Genomic DNA, 19,078 nt, shown 5'->3' on the forward strand with positions numbered 1-19,078 from the left:
TCTCCTTAGCCATCTCTTTTCCAAGCTGAAAAGTCCCAGTCTTATTAATCTCTCCTCATACAGAAGCTGTTCCATACCCCTAATCATTTTTGTTGCCCTTTTCTGAACCTTTTCCAATTCCAATATATCTTTTTGAGATGGGGCAACCACATCTGCACACAGTATTCAAGATGTGGGTATACCATAGATTTATATAGAGGCAACATGATATTTTCTGTCTTATTATCTATCCCTTTCTTAATTATTCCCAGCATTCTGTTCACTTTTTTGACTGCCGCTGCACATTGAGTGGATGTTTTCAGAGAACTATCCACAATGACTCCAAGATCTCTTTCGTGAGTGGTAACTGCTAATTTAGACCCCATGATTTTATATGTATAGTTGGGATTATGCTTTCCTATGTGCATTACTTTGCATTTATCGACATTACATTTCATTTACACTCCAAATCCAAGGTCCGTACAGGATAATCTTTGGTTCAATTGGGCATTCCTTTCCCTCTGTAAGATAAACTAAAAGGAAAGGAACATTATTTAATCTTTAAGCCATAACTTTAATTGTGATGTGTGGACCTACTTTCCCTTTTCCCCCTTGTTAATCTGCACTACAGTAGGTGTCCTCCATTAGGAGGGCATATGGTAACATCATTGCTTGCTTGTTATAGACGCTGGCAGAACCAGGAACTGAACAAAGATCTCCTGAGTTCCAGTCTAGTACCTTAACTGCAAGACCATGCTACCAATTGTTATACTTTTTGCTCTGTGTCTAAAGCTTAGTAAGAAGCAGCATTATCAAATCCATGTTCATCCAGGACTTAAAATTTGCCATGCAGAACGTCACAGAGGTGGCAGGCATAATAGTCCAAGACTCTCCCTCCCCCCCGAGCATGAGCCCTAGTCCGTTTAGCTAAAGGAGCAGCTCTATTAGGGTTTGGTAGTGTAAAAGTGATTGATTACACACTGCTGAGGAGATCTGGTTTTTCTCCTCTCAAGGACAGCATGCACATGGAGTACACGCTAGCCCAATTACATCATGAAATAAGTGACAGAGCAAAGGCTGTGTTGCCTTCTGAAGATTTCTAGAACTACCTGAACTATAATTTAACCCGAAAGCAAAATAAAATAATTATGAGTAAATTACCATAAATAATTTCAGATGACCATCAACATGTGGCACATGGCACACAGTACTGTGATATTTAGTCTCATTTCTATCTGTAAATAAATAAGTCTTCACATTGTGGAAAAGCACTGAAATTTGCTACTGTTTTTCTATGGCAGAGGTAATGCTAAGAATGATTCCCTAGCAAGTATGTATAAATGTGTAGAAAGTGTTCTTATATCTTTACCCATCCTTATTCCTCAGGCATTAATATTATTGTAGAACCCCAGAGGTTGAAAAGTTAAAATAGCGAAGCCCGTGAGGCCAAGTCAAATGGAAAACATCCACTGCAGAACCTGTGGACTTATGCACATGACTCGCTGAGTCATCCTTACAGAATACGACTCTGCATCAAATATGGCTTTGCTGAGCTATCCAAGGAAGTCCCTTTAAAAACAATTCTATCATACTTCAGCGCTAGAGTCGATATCAACAGAGGGCCCAGACAAGAGAAGATTAATATGTTTTCAACATTTATTCTTTACTGGAGAGCGTGATTAACAAGACTCCAGAACCTTGTCAATTATATGGTACTTGCTTTGATTTAAGGGAAATAGCTTTAAGCCAGGGAAGTCCAGGGGTAACAGACTCCAGAAAGAAAGAGTGAACATACATAGAGTCTGAATAGTGCAACCGTGAAAACAGAAATCCAGTCTAATATCATAAACTCCATCATACTTTACAGCTCTTATTTGCAGGGTTAAATGTTTCACTAATGGCTGGGGTTTACAGTCATTAGGAATGCATTATATTAATTGTATCTAATAAAGACCTTGTGTCTTTCTGTCAAACACTACAGGCTAGGTGCTCTCCTCTGCTTTGCTCTGCATGGGGAAGAGGGGCATGTCAGAGAGGTGGAACTAGCTGCCTAATTCTTTTGGCGCTGACACCACTTAAACAGCTCGAAGATCCGTCATTGGCTTGCACTTCGTAATGGATGCTATCCCTCTGGAGGTTAGACATGCCCACTCCCAACACATTGCTGGGGGCAAGAAGGCAAGAGTCTGGAGCTGGTACATTTGCATCATCCAGGAGTTCCCCTATGCCAAGGGACACTTGTTTCAATAGAGAATTTCAATAGCGAATCCTGCCGCATGGCTCCTCCTTTGGGTTTTTGGAGAGTTCTTAGCTTGGAAATATGAACAAGAAAGATTGTGAGGAATCTCCTTTCTCAGAGCAATCAACATTGCTGCTGCCCCCAAAAGAGAATAAAGGCCCATTAATCAATATGAGTTAGTCTGTTAGTAGTAAAGCTGGATGAATGATTCAGATGGAAATCTGAGTCTGACCTTAAGCCATCTTTGCTCATGTCTGCCATAAGGAATGTGGATAAGCATTGCACCATTTGGTCTGTAGACTGAGGGTCACCACTCCTTAGGGATTTGTGTAGTAATGTTGCATTGCAATGTAGCTATGCCTGTGGCTCACAGAAGCCAATCCCTGGAGTTTAGGTGATACCCAAGGAATAGGAGGGACCTCACTGCTGGTCAGGACAAATCCAGAGTTCTGAGAGCCCAGCTCTGGAAAATGAGGAGGAAGACAAGCCTACCTTCAATTGTAAACTCTTTGGAGCCGGGAATGTCTCTATGTGTGGTTACGGTGGCTAGTGCAACAGGGCTATGGGTACTGTAATACAAATCATAGCAGCGTAGGACTGGAAGGGACCTAAAGAGATTTTTTTCAATGTTTTCAATCTTTCCTCATAGGTCATGCTTTCTAAATCTTTAATCATTGTTATTGCTCTCCTCTGGACTTTCTCCAATTTGTCCACATGTTTCCTGAAATGTGGCACCCAGAACTGAACACAGTACTCCAGCTGAGACCTTAGCACAGAGGAGAGTGGAAGAATTACTCCTTGTGTCTTGCTTACAACAGTGATATTCTGGGATGCATTTGCAGGGCATAAATAATTAATCGTAATAGCTACATTCTTTGTGGAGATCCCAGAAAAATATTTATTCCAGGATCCCATCACCAGAACATGAGGATGTAGAGTTCTTAGGATTCAGCTTTGCCAAAGTTTGTATTAAACTTTGTCCTCCCAGCCACCTTTGTCCTCCCAGACCTATGAAGCGGATGTAGAGGAATGTTTGCCAAGATGCCAGAGTCCACCCATGCAGATGCCATTGCATGTTCAGTTTGCAAATTAGACCACTTTGATGATCTGCTCTCAGTCCTGCAGTAGAAAACCAGTTTCTAGGCCTCCTTCATTCTAGGCCGCTCAAACTGCCTTTAATATTTATTGTACCGCTAAAGTGCCTCTTCATGAAACCCTTGGAGGGAAATATCCTAGATCAATACAAGCCTGACAAATATTAAGTGAAGAAACAAAATATGTATTGCTGCAGGGGCCAGGAGCAGAGCAAAAATCAGGAACCAGTGTTGGGTGCAGGAAGCAGGCACAAGCGGGGTCCAATGCAGCCACAACAGAAAGGCACCTTGTTGCTCGGACAAGCTTCCTGTGCCTCCTTCTGGCTTAAATAGCATGGTTGGACTTATCGGTGGAACTGGGCAATCCTCCAGTCAGGGATCCCATGGATTGTGCCTTGCCTGAGGAAACCGCCCTAGTAGCTTCTCGGCCCATCAGATTTCAGCAAACACTGGGGGGAGGCCAGGATGTGGTGGCTGTCTGGGGACTCCCATGCTTGGGTTCAAGACCTGGGGATGTCATGGTACATAGTTAGTAGACCTACTCATCTGGAACTCAGTTATGTCTGTGTGGTTTTGCCATATGCTTAAAGCTGTGTAGAGAACAAAGACTAATCAAAAGTCTAGCTGTGGGCCAGATACCCAGCTCTATACAGACAGTGAGACAGGTAAGCTGGGTCCACTGTTCTGCCCAGGGGGCCGATGCTGAAGATTCTGGGAAGAAATCTTCCTCTTTCTCACTCCCTCTGTCCCTTTTTTTGGTCAGACTACAGGAAGCATACACTGATAAGCCAACCCACCCCTGAAGGGACAGCCAAAGCCAAGGGACAGCTACAGAGCGCAGGACGGAGTAGGGGGAAGGAAAACAAAATGTCAGGCCTCTGGTTGCAGCCAAATGAAGAAATCCACACCCATAATGCTGTACTCTCCAGTATCTTGGCAAAGGGCCAATGTTCATTGTAGAGTGCATAGAGTCTGTGTCACTCGGAGCTTGTCAGACATTGCTGGTGTATATACCGGACAAATGTCTTTTCTCTCCATTTTCATGCTGACTGTGGGAAAAGAAGGTCATGAACGTGGTTATGTATGTATGTAATATGGCTCCCCTTGGTCAATCATCATCAGCAGGGATTGAACTTGGGATCTTTAGATGTTAAATCATGAGCCTCTTCTGCCTGAGCTGAAGGATCAAATCCCAAAGCACGCTAATCAGAGGGGGACAAAGCATCTCACTGAGTGAGGGTGGGTTACACACAGTTTTAGAGAATGCTTTTTTCTGTCACGAATGTTTTGCACCGATGATGTCAAAAGAAACTCACTGGATCTGATCAGTTCAGAGCACTTTGCCAATCCTAATGAATATAGCCTTGCAATACCCATTGGGGTCAGTATTATTACAACTATTGAAAGATGGCAAAAGAAGAGGTCAGAAAAGCAAAGTGATTTGCCCAAGGTGACTTAGTAAGTCTGTAGCAGAGCCAGGAATAGGGCCCACATCTCCTGATTAAAAGTCCTCACGGGTGAAATTTTCAGCAGGGCTGGGGATTTAGTCTCTTCCATACATTTTTAAAGCTAAATTCCCCTCTATTGCTTTGAAAAGCTCAACCATGATAAACTACAAGGAGCTCTTATGGGAACTGCATTAACCTGCCAACACTGTATTAAGTAAATATCCATAAAGTAGATTACTTATCAAAATGTTATGTATACAATTTCAACAGGAGTGTGAATATTGTGTTCTACAGTGAAATACTCAGCATTTACCCAGCAGTGTGGAAAGAACATTATCCATGTGTGCTGGACTGTCTGAATATCAAGTTGGGTTTATTTTTCAGGACCACAGGTACTTATCTGTAAAAGAGAAAGGAAAGGAAGATTATCAGAAAAATGAGCAAATGGTATATTGATAGAAAAACTGATAGGCTGTACAATTATGTCTACACTGCAGTGTAAGCCCAGGGTTCAAACTCAGGCTCAGGCATAACTCCCCTTCCATCTACACAAAATCATGCTAAACCAGGGTTCAGACCCTGGGTCCCAGAACCCCTCGGGGTAGAGGATATGAGTCTGAGTCAAGCCAAGACCCAGGGTTCAAACCCTATTGCTTTGCATTGTAAACCAGCCCCACTGCACCTGTACTCTGGGAGTCTGCCAAAAGTATTCCACAAGCCAATTTTTGTTGTCCTTTAGACAGTCAAATTTGATGGGCTAGAGCAGCCACATTTTGGGAGGGCACTAGGAAGTCTGGGATATGGGTGGTTGGAGTCAGGCCCACAGAATGCCGTGTAGACACTGGCGCCCCAGATTGAGACCCAGAGTTCAACAATTTCTAACGTGGGGTTACAAATGAGTGTTGACATTCAAACCCTAGGTTAACACCCGGGGTCTGCTAACTCAATTCCTTTGGTGCAAAGGAATCTGAACCTGTGGATTTTCAGGGCAAGGCTGAAAGGTCTATCTACTTACTCAGGCTGTTCCTGAGGGTGCTGAGTTGAGCAGAGATAATTTAGTTTTCTGCAAATTTTATTTTAAGTTGTTGTGAAGGCACACTCTGTAAACTGAAAAAATAAATACATGAAATTGAGTAAAATGGGATGTATGCATTCCAGGGAGATGAGTTGTTTCATTTGCATCAAAGTGAAAATGTCAAGTAGTTGGCTGAATCAATTCAGAAAGAATAAAAAACACTTCAAATTCTTCTAACTTTACCAGACCTCCACCATTTCCAGAAACAAACTCTCTGGACAGGCCTTTTCTAAGGTTATGAAATGTTCATATACATATTATTCATCACCAGTTCCCAGCCTGAATCAGAAGCACTGACATACCACTATAAAGTTTGCCCTTTCAGAATCTCCATTCTTGACTGGAAATGGAAGATACCAAGACTTTGCAAGAGAGCCTGTTCTAAGATTATCATCCCAATATAACTGATTAGAAAGGTTCCAGTAAGCATCCACTCAGATCCTGAATTCCTTCCAAAGTTCTTCCTTCCACTTCCATCTACTACTCTAGCATTAAGCTCTAAATTAAAGTATCAGAGGGGTAGCCATGTTAGTCTGGATCTGTAAAAGTGGCAAAGAGTCTTGTGGCACCTTACAGACTAGCAGACATATTGGAGCATAAGCTTTCGTGGGTGAATACCCACTTCTTCAGATGCATGAAATTTCCACTACGTGCATCTGAAGAAGTGGGTATTCACCCACGAAAGCTTATGCTCCAATACGTCTGTTAGTCTATAAGGTGCCACAAGACTCTTTGCCACTCTAAATTAAAGTATCTACAATCTGATGATGGATGCATTCTCTAGAGACTCTGAAGGCTGCATTTATCCAGGCCCCTAAAAGCCAAGTTGTGGGCAAAATTTTGCACCCATAATTTAGGTCAGTTAGTCATCTCAGTACCAGATGTATATTTATGAAATGAACAAAAGGTTCACATCTAAAAGCTCTGGGGTAGAGCGGGGTGTTTCTCCCCCTTTCCCCCCCCCCCAGCAAATAGTGGATTCACTGAAAAATGCAATCTGGGAGCACCGAAACGATTCATGAATTGACACAAGTTCACCAAAGAGTTTTGGTTAAAAAAAATATCATGGCTGAGGCACCCTTCACAAAATGGCCAGAGAAGAAGGAAGAGGGGATGGATTGCTTCCCTTATATACTTTATCCCAGTGCTTAGGGCATTCACCAGGGATGTGGCAGGCCTGGGTTCAATCTTCCCCCATGGCCTGAGGTGGAGAAGGGACTTGAACATGCTTCTCTCACATTACAGGAGAGTAACCTAGTCACTGGAGTATGTGGCATTATGATGTGTCAGTTCCAATTACAGATGTTACTATATCATTTCTGATGAGATCACACGTTTGGTTGATGAAGGTAATAGTGTTGGTGTAAAATACTTAGATTTCTGTGAGGCGTTTGATTTGGTACTGCACACCATTTTGATTTAAAAAACTAGAATGATACAAAATTAATATGGCACACATGGAATGGATTAAAAACTGGCTAACTGATAGGTCTCGAAATATAAATAAAAATGGGAAATCATCACTGAGCAAGTGTGTCTCCAATGGGGGTCCCACTGGGATTGGTCCTACACTATTTAACATCTTTTATCAATGACCTGGAAGAAAACAAAATCATCACTCATAAAGTTTGCAGATGATGCCAAAATTGAGGGAGTGGTAAATAGTGAAGAGAGCAGAGGGATCTGGATCACTTCATAAGCTGGGCATGACCAAACAATATGTCTTAATACTGCTAAATGTACATGTATACTCCTAGGAAAAAAGAATGTAAGCCATACTTACAGGATGCAGGACTCTATCCTGCAAAGCAGTAACTCTCAAAAAGATTTGAGGGTCATGATGGATAATCAGCTGAACATGAACTCCCAGTATGATGCTATAGCCCAAAGGGTTAATGCAGTCATGGGATGCATAAAGAGGGGAATCTCAAATAAGAGTAGAGAAGTTATTTTACCTCCGTATTTGACACTGGTGTGAACACAGCTGGAATATTGTGTCCACAATTCAAGAAGGATATTGATAAATTGGAAAGGATTCAGAGAAGAGCCCCAAGAATGATGAAAGGATTAGAAACCAGGCATTATAGGATAGACTCAAGGAGATAAATCTATTTAGCTTTACAAAGAGAAGGTTAAAGGGTGACTTGATTACAGCCTATAAATATCTACATGGCAAACAAATATTTGATAATGGGCTCTTCAATCTAGCCAAAAAAAAGATATAACATGATCCAATGGCTGGAAATTAAAGCTAGACATGTTCAGACTGGAAAAAAGGCATACATTTTAAACAGTGAGAGTAATTAACTATTGGAACAATTTACTAAGGGTCATGATGGATTCTCTATCACTGGCAAATTTTAAATCAAGATTTTTTGTTTTTTAAAGATACGTTCTAATTAAAAAGGAATTATTTGGGGGCAGTTCTGTGGCCTGTTATACAGGATGTGAGACTAGATTATCACAATGTTTCCTCCTGGCCTTGGAATCTATGAATGTGCTCCCAGTAAGATGCTCCACTTGTCAAATGGGCATCTTCATACTGGATTAGATTTAGCTTCCAAACAGACTTAATATTTCATTTTCAGATCAAGTAGTTAGAAGTCAAAGGTCCCATTCCTGCAAACACTTCCTCCTGGAGTCACTCTGTATGTACAAGTAATCCCATTGGTCATAATGAGACTACTCGCATGAAGTTTCTCAAGTTCATGTCTTTGCAGGATCAAGATCTGATGTGACCTGTGTTGTAGTTACAACTCATTGCAGATACAAAACTGCAACCAAAATGGTCTGTGTCTTCAATGTACCAGTTTAAAATTGAAGGTCAAGTTTTCAAAATCTATCTATAAATATTTACTCTCTTCAGTCACTGACCTAAGTAGTTAATTCTTATTATGTATCCATTTATATAGAAACCTTCGTGTACTCTGCCACCTACCTCCCAGTTCTTCTGTTCAAAACTCCGTGTTTAAGTTAGCAAGTATCAACAGGTAATTATCTTCCCATTAAATCAAATCACTTGGCTCTGAGAGATTCTAGCCTTTCAGCAGCAGGTTATTTATAGAGAAGAAACTTGGCACTAAAGAATAGCATACCATTATAGTTATAGTATTTGAAAGGTCTGTAATAACTCTCTGTATGAAATATTAAGAGGTTGAATGTTAGTTTATTTATTAAATCATCCCCTTACCAAAGAAATATTCTTTGAAATTATTATTTAACTCAGTACAAATGAGCCAACGTTAATTGAGTTCTACCTATAAATCCCCTTTCTTTATTTTGTTATTTATTTGGCACTGAAGATTTATTGTAGCAATTGAATGTAGTCAGATACGTTTCCTCTCTGGTTTCATCCCAACAGTGTTTTTATCGTATTCTTCCAACAGTACATAAGACTGGAAATGATGATCCCTGGTGATTTAAAGACAATGATAGCCCTATGGTTGGTTATTCCAAAGAATCACTGTTCAAAAAAATGATAAATGGTTCTGTTGAAAGGGCCTTGTAAAATTTGAAGAGATACTAGGAAAGTCACAGGAACAACAAAAAGGCAAAATGGAACATGCTGTGTTGATATATCTTATAGACATGTTCTCTTATTAAAGTAATACCTAGTTAGTCTGTAGAACACAAAGGAAATAGCAGGCATGGAAGCTGGCTAGAAATGAAGCAAAATGTTTGATAGTTAAAAAACCCAGCAGCTGAAACGGAAAATTGGGGAAGAAATGGTTGAACAGAATAAGCTATGCAAAAAAGCCAGAGGAAGGAAAGGTTCAAAAAGGACATCTAGCAATACAGAACTAGCATGAACAAGAGTTGCACAGAGAACAAGGTTGTGATGGGGACAGCTAGTGGTGTGAGGAGTGCTAATGGCACTCATTGCAGATAAAAATACACAGCAGTGTGCAGAGTAGGGAAGTTCTCCAAATAATTATCCAAGAATTCATGTATAGGCACTATCGCCAACTCAAGGATGATAGGAACCAGGTGGCAATGAATAGAAGACACACTTTATTGTTATTTCAATCTAAATCAGTAAATATTTGAATTATGGTAGGGCCCCATTGTGCTTTGTGCTGTAGATACAGAGAGAGCCAGTTCTTATCACAAAGATATGACAGGCTAAATCGACAAGACAGACAAAATGGTGGGAGAAAAGAACTATTATCATAGGAACATAGGACTGGCCGGACTGGATCAAACCACACATCCATCTAGCCCAGTATTCTGTCTCTGACAGTGGCCAGCACCAGATATTTCAGAGGAAAGTGCAAAAACTCTGCAGCAGGCAGATGTGGGATAATCTTCCCCTAGCCTTACCTAATTCTTTATAGTTAGAGATTGATTTAAACCCTGAAGCCTGAGGTTTAATATCTCTCAAAAATTGTTAGCTTTAGCTATTAAAAATTCTGGATATTGTTATCCATATAAACATCCAATCCATTTTTGAATCTTGCTAAACTTTTGTCCATAGCGACATTTACATTTTACAAATGTCTGGATGGGGATCTCCAGCAGAGTGAGATTGAGTCGCTTCACCAAAGACACACAGGAAAGTCAATGGCAGAGCCAATTTTACTGTATACTTTAAGACATATCAGATGTTTAAAAATAAATTACATTTTTAAGGTTCTGATATACCATAGCAATGGGCATGGAATGGATGGAAGGAAGGAAAAGGAAGAGAAATGTGGAACTGTGGAGACAAACAATCACTTTGGAGATCTTAAAATTGAAAATGGTTGAAAATTTTCTATCACAACTCTTTTGGAAGAAAACTGCCTTTTCAACAAAACAAATATTTTCACAGAAAGTGTCTGCTGTCTTCTTAATTTTTGGTCAAAAATTTCCACACGGGCAGTGGGAAATTAAAGTCTGACTAGCTCTACTTTTTCATGCTGCATGAAAAGCTATGGTCAGTGTTTAGATTCCAGAGAAAAAGCCTCCTTAGAAATATCATAGAGGATAAAGAAGAGCAAGATTGGATATAAAAAATGAGATTAGACAGAGGCAGAGAGAAAGATCCAATGTAGTTCTCTTTGTAGTGAATGATAAGCCAACTGGTTTGTACTGATTCAGGTTAGCAGCTCTTTTCCCTAATCATCTTCAGTTATTTACGTGGAGCAATGACTATGGCCTTTACTTAAAATGTGTTCTGCACCGAGGCAGATTTCACAGTTTATTAGGCTGAAAGTGAAGGAAATTGTAATGTTGTTGGTGTCTTCCTCTGGGCACTAAGCACTTCTTTATGTATGGTCAGATAGTGATAAATACCCTGGGGAATTCCCCTATTTCTTCCCATTAACAAAACATGAAAGCATGAAAAGGCAACACAGAAGCTGTCTGTGCCTGGGGAAATACAGATTTGAAAGGTTGGCCTAGATTTTCAAGAGGGATTAGTGATTTTGGGTGCTGCAATTTTTTTCTGTGCCCAACTTGGAAACCTCTTTAAAAGGCCTGATTTTCAGAAGATGAATGCTCAGCTCTTTCTGAAAATCAGGAGCACCCATGATCATTAGTCACTTTCAGACATCTTGCTCATAGGGGTCCATCCATTTTGGATCTGGTTTTGACTAACAGGGATGAATTCGTTGTGAGCGTGAAGGTGGTCAGGAACTTGGGAGGAAGTGATCATGATCTGATAGAGTTCAAGGCTCTATGGAAAAGAAGACATGAGAACAGCAAAACAAGGACTCTGGGCTTCAGAAAAGTGGATTTCAACGAACTCAGAGAAATAGTAGGCAAGGTCCTATGGAAAGACCAATTAGGAAGGAAAGGAGTCAAAGGAGGCTGGCAGTTCCTAAAAGATGTAATACTAGAAGCTCAATATTAAGCTATTCTGAGGCAGAGGAAAGATAAGAAGAGCTGCAGAAGGCCAATGTGGCTGAACAAGGAGCTTTTAAGCTACCTAAAAAATGAAAGGAAATGGAAGGAGGGGCATGTCACCAAGGATATATACATGGGAATAGTGCGAGCATGAAGGGACAAAATCAGGAAAGCCCAGGCAAAGAATGAGTTACAGCTGGCACAAAATGTTAGACAACAAAAAGGGTTCTGCACGTATGTCAGGCAATAAAGAAGGATCCAGAATGGTCTGCTGCTCAATGGCGAAGGTGAGCTGGTAAAGGAATATGACAGGAATGCAGAGCTTCTCAATGCCTACTTTGCTTCAGTCTTCTCACAAAAAATAACATGTGACCAGATGACAAGTGAAGTTACCATAGACAATAAAGGGGAAGGGATGCAGATTGGGTTAAGTAAAGAACACGTCAGAGATCGTCTGACCAATTGGAATGAATTCAAATCAGCATGGTCTGATGCGATACACCCCAGGGTACTGAAGGAATTAACTGAAGCAATCTCAGAGCCACTGGCAATATTTGCAAACTCACAGGTGACAGGAGAGGTCCCAGAAGACTGGAGAAGGGCTAATGTAGTGGCCACCTTTAAAAAGGGGGGAAAGGAAGAGCCAGGGAGTCAGCCTGACTTCAATACCTGGGAAGCTACTAGAGCAATGTATAAAGCATTGAATTTGTGAATATCTGGAGGACGAAGAGGTAACCACTAGCAGCCAGCATGGATTTACTAGGAACAAATCATGCCAACCAGCTTGATTTCCTTCTTTGACAGGGTAACTGGTTTGGTGGATAGTGGGAAATGCAGTGGCACAATATACCTGGACTTCAGCAAGGCGTCTGACAGTCTCGCATGACATTCTGATAAGTATGCTGGAGAAATATGGGCTTAGTAGAACTACCCTTAAATGGATGCATAATTGGTTAAACAACCATGAACAAAGAGTAACTATTAATGGACCAATGTCGGATTGTAGAGAGGTCTCAAATGGGGTTCCACAGGGATCTGTTCTGGATCCAGTGTTGTTTAACATCTTTATTATTGACCTGATGTAGGAATAGAAGTAGAGAGCTTACTCATCAAATTTTCAGATGACATAAAGCTAAGAGGAGTTGTCAACACTTTAGAGGATAAAGCTGAAATTCAGAGGGATCTTGATAAATTGGAGAACTGGGCTATGGACAACAAAATGAAATGCAACAAAGACAAATGTGAGGTGCTACACCAAATGCAGAAATAGAGAATGGGGGACAATTGGCTTGGCAGCAGCACTGCTGAGAAGGATCTGGGAGTTGTGGTGGATCACAACCTCAACATGAGTCAGCAATGTGGTGCTGATGCAAAAAAAAGCAAATGCAATTTTGGGTTGTATTAACAAAGACATCGCATGCAAGTCATGAGAAGTGATAGTACAACTCTACTCAGCATTGGTTAGACCTCAGCTGGAGTACTGTATCCAATTTTGGTCACCAGTGTATAGAAAGGATCCAGAGATGAGCGACAAAGATGATCAAAGAGATGGAATGTAAGCCATAGCAGCAAAGGCTGAAGGAACGGGGTATATTTAGTTTGGAAAAGAGGAAATTAAGGGGGGACATGATAGCAATCTTCAAATACTTGAAAAGCTGCCATAAAAAAGATGGAGAAAAGTTGTTCTGTCTTGCCACAGAGGGCAGGACAAGAGGCAATGGGTTCAAACTACAGCACAGCAGACTTAAATAGAATCTCAGGAAAAACTCCCTAACTGTAAGAACAGTAGGGGCTTGTCTACACTACCACGTAAGTCTATATAACTTACATCACTGAGGGGTGTGAAAAAGTCACCTCTCTGAGCGACATAAGTTACATCGACTTAAAGCGGTGTCCACACCGACGCTCTCCCAATGACATAGCTTCCGCCTCTCATTGAGATGGAGTAATTATGCCGACGGGAGACTGCTCTCCTATTGGCATAGCCCATCTTCACCAGATGCGCTACAGCAGCCAATGTAGCACAGTAGTGTAGAATAGCCCTAGGACAATGGAACAGGAGGTTGTGGAAGCACCTTCACTAGGGGTTTTCAAAAGCAGGCTGGATTGCCATCTGTCTTGGATGGTTTAGATCCAACAAATTGGCAGAGGGTTAGACTAGATGACCCTTGATATGCCTTCTAACCCTATGGTTCTATGATTCTGTAGTCCTCTATGTATTTTTTTTAATTTAAAAATATAAAACAGATGCCCATTCAAGGCTCTGGCCACCCTAACATGATTAAAATCACAATCCAATCTTAGCTTCATTAAATTAGTACTGTAATTTCCACAGAAACACAGCAAGCCAGCCAAACACCAGTAGAGATTCCTCTCCAACTCTTTGCGGCAATGGGAAGCATACCTTCAGTCCTCTCCAAAAACCCTCTCAAACAGATGCCTTTTGCAGCATGCCCAGGAGGTCACCAAATTTTGGACCAAGGGTTAGGGAAGGAACTCCACAGCCTCTGAGCCCTCACAGAAAACACCCTGCCAGCTGCCTTCTCTCTTACAATAAGCAAAATCCATTTTATCACACCCAGCCCCCTTCTGACCACAGGTGTGGCAATCTGGCATGGGAAGAGTGTCCGTCAATTGGGTAGGCTGCTCCCAGGCCATTTTAGGGCATTCGTAGGTCATACAGAACATTTTAAACACTCTCCAGAGATCTATGAGCAGCAGTGAAGATCCTGGAGCACTAGGGTCTTGTGCTCCCCAGCGAGATGCCCCACTCAATTAGTGCGTCCTGCATTCTGCATCAGCTTCAGTCTCTGAATGGTTTTAAGGTGCAGTCCCATGTACATCACATTGTAATACTCTATTTTTGAGGTGACAATAGCATGGACAATAGTGACAAGGTCGGCATCCGAAAGGAAATCCCCCAGCCTCTTCACCAAATGGTAAAAAGTTCAAATTTCACATTCTAGGCTTTTTCTAAAGCAGATTATCTCCAGCTGCTGTCCTTTTCAGTAATGGACTAAAACCACCCCATTGCTAGTATTCTGTAGTTCTTTAGCAATATTGTCCCAGCCTGTAGATGGGCCCAATGATGCATCAAATACTTGCAGTAAAGCAAAAGAAGGGGAAAAACCAGATGAACATTGTGGGTGGGTTTTAAATATATTTGTTATGTCCTGTCTGGTTCTTCTGCAATTGTGATGCTCACAAAACCACAAGACAATAGGGGATTTTCTGATGAAATGAGCAATATTTAATAGAATGAAGGAGTTGAAGACTATGAAATATTCAGGGAACTGGGGAAATGCATTGGAAATATTTGCTCTTGGTAATGATTCACCTGATTTTTGCATGAGTCACAATCTTTGCAAAGATCCATCATCAAAGGCCTGTTGTAATATTGAAATTGAAGAAAGTCTGATCATCATGTTAGGGTGTGATCAAGCCAAACACCTCCCAATATTTTCTAACCTTTCCCATTCTAAAATAAATGTTTTCCCTAGACTTCAGCCCCACTTTCAGAGAAAAAAAGTGTATTCAAGGGTATAGGGCATGTAGACATGGTACCAGGGTTTGGCCCAAGAAGCAAATTTGAGATTCCAGATCCTAACTTGGCTTTCAAACACTCTAAAGTTCAAGAGTGTTCTGATCTAGGAATTTGGTTTGGTATGGTATCGAAGAAGAGGTCAACTGAAAATTTCATATCAGGGCTGGATGGTGAATCTCCTCCATCCCTAAATTTATGGTGTTTAGATTCAGGGATTGAGCCTAGAATACAGTACAACAGATATGTTGTATTTGGCTGTAGATGAATACTATAATCAAGGACTACAGTGATGGAGGCCACGTAGTAGCTAGGCTTTCAATCTTATTAGAATAGCGGCAAGAATGATCTCATTATTGGAATAATATTGATTGGTTTTCTACCTTCTCAGTAAAACTACAATGTACTCCACTGCATATATGTTAGGTATTATCAACGGAAGAACATCATGGAATCTTCCCAGTTCCCAGGGGTAGTATTTTGAAGTTGAAAGTTGACGGAGGGAAATGCTAGACTGAGTAGGAAAAAAGGACAAAGAGCTATGGAAGAAAAATACAATTTGCATTTTTCTGATTAAAAAAAATTAGAACAGTGAAAATGGAAAACTTGAATTTCAGATGAAGCATTAGAGCATATGGGAAAGCTCAGAAACTGAGAGAAAACACCAAAAATGAGGCAATTAGAAAGGAATATTAAGCAGCACACAGACACATGCAAAGTCTGCTGAAACATGATAAAGAGACATCAATGATGAGTTTGAGACACTTGAATGGAAAGAGCAACAGGGACATATCCCTGAGATGTTCTGTACAGAGTTAGAGACTCACAAAATGCTTGAAGCCAAGAATGGCTACATCAAGTTGAGCATTGCTAAAGAAATATTGTAACAGAATATAAAAGATATTCTAATCCCACCCTATCTAATTGCAAAGAAGAATAAAGCACTAAAATGGTCTAAATATCTTAAATATAATGAAGAATAATTAACAATCAAATTGAAAGCTGGTATCTTGACAGATTATGTACATAAGGACAAAGGAAAAGTATTCCATAATTTAAACATTGAAGAAAGCAGGAGACTTTCAAACCATTGTAAGGTTAGTGCTAGTTTTGTAAAAGTTCTATTGGTTTTAAGTTAAAATTGGCTTTAAAAACAACAACATTTTTAAAAGCTAGTAGAGCTTGCCATGCATGTTTCCTGGTTTGTTTTTTTCGTGTACAACCCAATTCTGCTCTCACTGATGTCAAAGTCTACATTTTTCAAAGGAGGCTAATGATTTTGGATCCCTCGAATTCTTTTTGCCCGAAGTGAGACACCTTACATGGGCCTGCTTTTTGGAAAATCACTAGTTATTTTTGAAAATGTAGGCCAACGCTCCCATTGATTTCAGCAATGGCTCTATGATTGGCACTCCCTCTGTCTTACCGTATTGAGACAAGGTGAGTGAGGTAATATCTTTTATTAGACCAACTTCTGTTGATGTAAGAGATGAGCTTTCAAACTTACACAGACAGGACTGAATCAGACAGGACATACAGCTGGGATGCCTCAGTAAAATGTCAGGTTTCAGAATAGCAGCCATCTTAGTCTGTGTCCGCAAAAAGAACACAAATCTGACACCAGGAATCATAACATTCAAAAACTGGTAGGAGAACACGTCAACCTCTGTGGTCACTCAGTAACAGACTTAAAGGTGGCAATTTTGCAACAGAAAAGCTTCAAAAACAGACTCCAATGAGAAACTGCTGAGCTTGAATTAATATGCAAACTAGATACCATTAACTTGGGTTTGAATAGAGAGTGGGAGTGTCTGGATCAATACACATATTGAATCTATTTCCCCATGTTAAGTATCCTCACACCTTCTTGTCAACTGTCTAAATGGGCCATCTTGATTATCACTACAAATGTTTTTTTTCTCCTGCTGATAATAGCTCATCTTAATTAATTAGCTTCTTACTCCATCTTTTCATGTATGTATGATCTAAATATCTTAAATATAATGAAGAATAATTAACAATCAAATTGAAAGCTGGTATCTTGACAGATTATGTACATAAGGAGAAAGGAAAAGTAGTCCATATATCTTCTTACTATATGTTCCACTCTGTGCATCCGATGAAGTGGGCTGTAGCCCATGAAAGCTTGTGCTCAAATAAATAAATGTATTAGTCTCTAAGGTGCCGCAAGTACTCCTGTTCTTTTTAGTAAAATGACAGTATTCAGTGAAACAAAAATCGACAAAATTCCCAGCTACTGGAGCTAGGTATTTCTATAATCTGTTCTGATGATTTATTATGCATAGTACTTATAGATGTGGTATGAAATAAAGGTTTTATCAGCAGGAGTTTGGGATGACCTAAATAATTTAGTTTGGAGGTCATTCAAATGAATGCTAATTAAGCCTTTGCATCTCACCATGCTACAGAGTTTTACAGTAATATAGAGGATACAAGTTTAGAGGTTTGGGGAACATTGAACAATGTTAACATCTTAATTCTTTTTTATTCTTCCCATGGTAAAGAGAGACTGTCTTAGTTCCAAAAGCTCAACTCTACAGACCAAAGAGAGAAAGAAAATTGCTTAAATAACAAATAATAGCTTTTTTAGACATAAAAAGTCACAGTTTTTAAAAGTCTGATACCTTGGGACCTTCAAAGGATAGAAGCAAGGGCTGTGTCCTGTTGGACAGTTAGCATTCTCCCCTTTATAATCACATACAACTCAAAGTCCAGCTCACTGGAGTCATAAGAAAGCAGACCTTAAATCTGTCACTGGCACAGACTGGGATATTGCCCAGCCTGACCCTTGGAATGGTATAATTTGGAGCGAGGAGGGCAGTCCAAACTGGTGCAGAGAGAGAATTCTGGTTGGATTCTTAAATGGCTGCTGAGTGGGACTCCACAGAGGTTTAGAATGATGAATGTAGAAGTGTGGTGGGTTGCCCTCATCTCTTGAGCACCCCCTTGCCCTCCAGATGCCATGCTGCCATTGTCTTTGGTTCCCAGTGCCCCGCTGCCTCTGCAGATCTTCTGTGGTTCAGCACTGCAGCCGGGTCACACAGTCCAAAACCCCATCTGGGGTATAACAGACTGAAAATAGAAGCAGTTCTTTGTCCTTCAGGGCCAGTTATAAACAAAATACTTTCTTATCCTTCTGAGCTAAATTCCCTCTCTGGAATTGAACCAGCAGGGATCCTTCTGGCATTCTGCTACTGATTGTGGCCAACTGTGAACCCTGGCCCAGGCCCAGCCTGTCCCCTTTAGCTGTAGCCTTGAGAGCATCCTTCCTCATTCCTTTTGCTCCAGCCAAGAACTGATTTGGTGATAGCAGGCAGTTCCTTTTATTTTTGCCTGCTGGGCCTTCATTGCCTGTTGCTGGTCCACAGCCCTTCTGGCTCCTGGAGGACCAGATCTCATTGGTTCTCAAAATGGCTGCTCTTTTCATCACAGATAACAGTTTCCTAGGGTGGGATGCAGCAGGCCTTCCAGTAGGGGGCTGTCAAGGCCCGGTACACCTCCTTACATTGAGATTCCTACATTTAAATGCCAAATGGACCACTCTGAATATCTAGATTGACCTTCTGCGTAACATAGAATTCCCAGTAATTCCTGCATTAAACCCTTACCTCCTGTTTCAGCTTATCACATATCTTTTAGAAAGACATCCAATCTAGATTTAAAGACTTCAAATGATGGTGAATCCATCACATCCTATGATAGGTTGTTCCAATGGTTAATTGACCATTTTAACTGTTAAAAATGTGCATCATATTTCTACCCTGAATTTATCTAGCTTTAGCTTCCAGCCATTGGATCTTGTTGTGCCTTTGCCAGCTACATTTAAAGAGCTCTATACTATCAGCAATCTTCTCC

Source organism: Chelonia mydas, chromosome 11, assembly GCF_015237465.2.
Source record: "Chelonia mydas isolate rCheMyd1 chromosome 11, rCheMyd1.pri.v2, whole genome shotgun sequence".
NCBI lineage: Eukaryota > Metazoa > Chordata > Testudines > Cheloniidae > Chelonia > Chelonia mydas.